Source organism: Scylla paramamosain, chromosome 28 (assembly GCF_035594125.1).
Source record: "Scylla paramamosain isolate STU-SP2022 chromosome 28, ASM3559412v1, whole genome shotgun sequence".
Taxonomy (NCBI): domain Eukaryota; kingdom Metazoa; phylum Arthropoda; class Malacostraca; order Decapoda; family Portunidae; genus Scylla; species Scylla paramamosain.
The window spans coordinates 8997501-9002389 of NC_087178.1; the positions used below are offsets into that span (position 1 = coordinate 8997501).

Here is a 4889-nt window from a genome sequence, read left to right on the forward strand (position 1 = left end):
TAATCCAGACTCCTGTACACTCCCGCCCTACGCATTCCTCACCCTTATCCTGCCTCATATCCCTTACCTGTCCCTTTTCTGTAACCCACACCCCCGTAAGTTAACACACTTTTCAAGCAGTCCTTCAAGTCTCACTTCTACTCACACATACTACACCCAGCCATGTACCTCATTATTCTACTCCGCAACAATCCATCAAATACACACTTCATGCCATCCTTTCTATTGCATATTTTTACCATACTATATATTCAAGCACTTTCTTCTCTTTCCCAAGTACCCTTCTTCCTCTCATTCAATTTTTACTATATTCAAGCACTCCCTTCTCTTTCCCAAGTACCCTTCTTCCTCTCATTCAATTTTTTTCCGCCACAGTGTCTTGCCAAACACACCTTTCAGGTCTCCATTTATATATCTCATTTCTATACACCCGTCAAGTACGTATCTTTTGTCTCTCAAACAAACCTTTTCTTCTCACTCTTCTCACTCACTCACTCACTCACTCACTCTCTTGTTCTTTCTTTCTTCCACAACATCCCGTCAAACACATCTTTAAAGTTCTATTTTCTATCACCTATCTCTTATAACCTCACTCAAGCATGCTATTTTACAAGTACCTATTTTAATTTCACTTACACCTCTCGAAATACACTCCTTCCACAAAACCCCTTAAAACTACCTTCAGATATCCTCTCCAAGTCCTCTTTTTTATCAGTCACTCTACGTACACTACCCTTTCAGGTACTTCCTTCTCCCAAGTGCACCTCTTGAGTACCCTCTTCTCCCAGCTTCACCTTGCCTATAATCACTACCTGAGTTGGGTGCGTCGATATTTTATTTTATTTATTTATTTTTTTGTATCTAGCATGTAGACACCTCGGTATAATATAAAGTGTGTTTGTATCAAGCAAACTGTTGTTATTGTTGATGTTGCTACTACTGCAGATGTTGTTCAACATGATTTCCTGGTTTGTTGTATTCGATCCTACTGAAGTCACGTCTGGATCTTTTTATTTTTTTATCGATCAAAAATGAGAATTCATTTACTTACGAAAAAAAAAATAAATAAATATTGTACTCAGACTCACGAATGGCCGCACAAAGAATACGAAAAAAAAAATAATAAGGGTGTTACACGCAATTGAGAGAGAGAGAGAGAGAGAGAGAGAGAGAGAGAGAGAGAGAGAGAGAGAGAGAGAGAGAGAGAGAGAGAGTGTCGTATTCCAAAACAGGACGTCTTGTCACACTTCTTGTCTCGTCTGGGTTTCGTTACTCTCTCTCTCTCTCTCTCTCTCTCTCTCTCTCTCTCTCTCTCTCTCTCTCTCTCTCTTTCTCTCTCAAACCTTGCCTTCCATGTCATCACCTCTACCAGACGACACCTAACTACACCTATTCTAGTTTACAAGATATAGCTACCCGTCATACTGATCACTAATGCTATCAGTAGTAATTGTCACTTACACTATTTACACCAAACAATTCCTTAAGCCCTTCACCTCCAGGGCAGGCACGGTGCCACACTCACACCATAACAATCGGGACAGCCACACTCTCCCACACTACTCTCACCACTTTATATTTACATAATATTCCTCATATATAAAGAAAGAGAGAAAAAAGAAAACACACACACACACACACACACACACACACAGTTTCGCATTTTCGTCACTCGGCTTACACCAGTTACTTTTTTTTTTTTTTTCAGTAGCATTATCTCTTCTTTGTTAACCTTGGCAGATAACAAAGAGGCGCCGTAGGATATTACAAATCCGACATTAGCTGACACGGCCAAGTTGGGGCAGTTGGAAGTACTTGTAGACAAGGCTGGCCAGCGGGCACTCTGCTGTTACCATCATAGCGGTGCTTCTGCCTCGCCTCACACAGAACTATTCACCGCTGGGTCGAGGCGTCTTGTTTCGTGCAGGAGGCGGTGGAGGAGCAGCTATAGCATCTTGCATACAGGTGATGTGAGGCTGATCGGCCTGAATTGATCTGGCTCATGCGGCTTTGGGATGGAGACAACGTTGGCAGTGTGGCGTGCAATAGTGTCCGTCTGTGCGGAATTGTACCTTGTGCTCCACACCCATCGGTTATCTTTGCTCAGACTCGTGTATAAAAGGGTCAATGGGGCAGATATCCCAACTAGAGTAAGCACGATCAACAATTATCATTATGAGAATATATATGAGAGTATATATGAGAGTATATAGACTCCCAGTATAAACCAACCTTGTGCTTGTATGGCTCTTTTTGATTTGTTGAAGCTTGCAATACATGTTTGTATAACTTCTACGTTGAGTTAGGTTAAGACGCTCCCAGTACTTCCTAGCACTGAAAATACAGCTTTATTTTATTTTATTTTATTGATTTTTTTTAACACCTAAAGTACACGTGAAACTACTGACTCAGTGTTTACTTGCAGGCACCACAAGGCGACGGCCATGTTTCAAACTAACAACCATAAGTGTTTCAGAATCAGCGAGCCATTCGTTCATGTGTTGCTGTAAGTCGCCAAGGCAGTCATTCGCAAACTTTCTCAGCTTGTTACCCAGTTCAACACCTAACATGAAGCGTGTCACTCATGTTGCAAACTGTCAATACACGTGTGTAATGCTGGACACGGCGTGTTCAGGGTAATTTACCTTCAGTTTGGGAACCACTGCACTAAAGGATGGAACTGTGGGAAAGCTGCATAAGATAGGAGACACAGATTGAGGAAGATGCATGGAACAGAAACAACTGGAAGAGTCTCGTACATGGCGCCAACCCCTCACTGTAAGGAAACACCCAAAGGTAAAGAAGAAGAAAGAACGACATTATTTTCGTACTTGACCAACTTGAGGCGCCGTCTGGTGAGCGTGGAGAGCAGCAGCGCCTCCCACCGGTCTGGTTGGGCTGGGGGTGCCTGACGTTGAACCCCGCCGCTGTACTTCCATCAGGGTCACTCATTAACTCTGGATACATATCAACCTGTAGCAAACTTCCATCTGTGACAAACTGCCGTTAAGCCTGACACACACACACACACACACACACACACACGTACACACACAGTAGTCTTTGCCGTAGTTGCCTTAAAGAGAATTGGAAAAAAATGTAGATAAGCGAGAAAAAGAAAGAAAAAAATAAAGAAAGAAAGTGCAGCACACACACACACACACACACACACACACACACACACACACACACACACACACACACACACACACGACCATAAATTATATATTCTAAAACACTTCTGCGTGGCACCACCACTACTTTCCAAAGGTTTTTGATTAAAATGACACGGGTTTTTAAGGCTGTTTATTTTTTTACGGTTTTCGTGACTTATTAATATAATTTCTACATTATGAACAGGCAAAACACTCTTAAGAACCCAGCTAAGCAAATGTGATTGATATAATACAGGAGAGGGATGGATGGGAAGACTGTGTGTATTTAGATCTTAAAAAAAAAAAATCTTTCGACAAAGTCCCCCACTATAGGTTATTATGGAAGCTAGAAAATAGAAGAGGATTAAATGGAAGAAAAAAAAATGGATGGAAAGTTACTGAAAGGGAAGAGAAATGAGAACGGTAGCAAAAATGTAAAATCAAAATGGAGAAAAGTAGATATTGGAGTACCACAAGGATCAGGGCGGCTGGCAGCAATACTTTTCCTGATCTACATAAATTATGTGCCTGAAGGAGTAAAGAGTTAAATGAGCTTGTTTGCAGACGATGCAGAATTACAAAGACATATAAGAAACAACAATTCTACAAAAGGATTTGAATAAAATATGGGATTGGAGTAAAAAATGGGAGATTGAATTTAATGTAAAAAAAAATGCAATTTAATGGAAATAGGAAAAAGTTAAAAGATGCCAAAATGGACACATAAATTGGGAAATGAATAAATAATAAAAGTACAAAAAGAGAAAGATCTGGGAGTGACAATATAGGATAGTTAAAAGTCGGAGAAGCATGTAGAAAAGATATTCAGAGTTACATATAGAATGGTGAGAGATATTGGAATAGCATTCCACAACATGGATAAAGATATTGTTACGAACGTGTATATGTAACAGCCCTACAGGCGAGCACATGAGCATGGTGTGTGTATGAGACAGTCTCATACGAATACATGTATGAGTATATATAAGTACATATGATCTAGCTAGCGACGCTGTGTTGCTCGTTATTCAGAGGCTGGCGCTATTATCTGCAGCACTAATGAAAGGAGAGCTGACACAAATCTATAGGTTGACCTCTGATGTCCTGAAGTCATGAGGTTGCCCGTGTGTGTGTGTGTGTGTGAGGGTTAGCTGCCATGGAATGATTGTTATACGGTACCGTTTAATTATAGTTTTGTGAGTGTGAGTGTATGTATAGTATAAATAGCAATTATATAATATAAGTGCGAATCTGCATGATTTGTACTTATATTTTGCAAGCTAGAATAGCTGTAGTTAAGTGTCGCTTGGCAGAGGTGAAGACATGAGAGGCAGGGTGTGAGGCACCCTGTGGCACTGAGGGACAAAGAGAGAGTATCGAAACCACGAAGTGACAAGACGTGCGAGTGGAGTTTGAGTGTGACTGACCGTAGCGGTGCGGGTGCCTGGCGCCCTTGTACCTGCCTGTGTGTCGTGATTACTGCACAATGACTTGTGTACTGCTGTGTAATATATGGACATAAAGAGAAGCGTGTTTTCCTTTCCCAGCTCTGTGCGACTGTTCTCACTGAAAGTGACCGGGTGAGTCAAAACCGCAGCCGCACCCAGCCGCCCACAGGTAAAGTCCTTCTCCCCGACACACGCCCCGAACCCCGCAATGGTGCGAGGCGCCCCTTGCCTGCTGGTGGGGATACGTTTCAATATGATGAGAAAGATAATTACCACTATAATTAAA

General features: G+C 41.6%; 1 protein-coding gene across 1 annotated transcript in view; it reads left to right on the top strand.

The window, feature by feature from the left end:
- Window positions 1–2364, top strand: part of LOC135114894 (uncharacterized) — a 22136-nt gene extending 19772 nt beyond the window's left edge. The window contains exon 11 of the mRNA XM_064031114.1: window positions 1–2364. This exon is cut by the window's left edge and continues 300 nt beyond it. The gene's annotated coding sequence lies outside the window, so the exon portion shown is untranslated.
- The last annotated feature ends 2525 nt before the right edge of the window (window positions 2365–4889 follow it).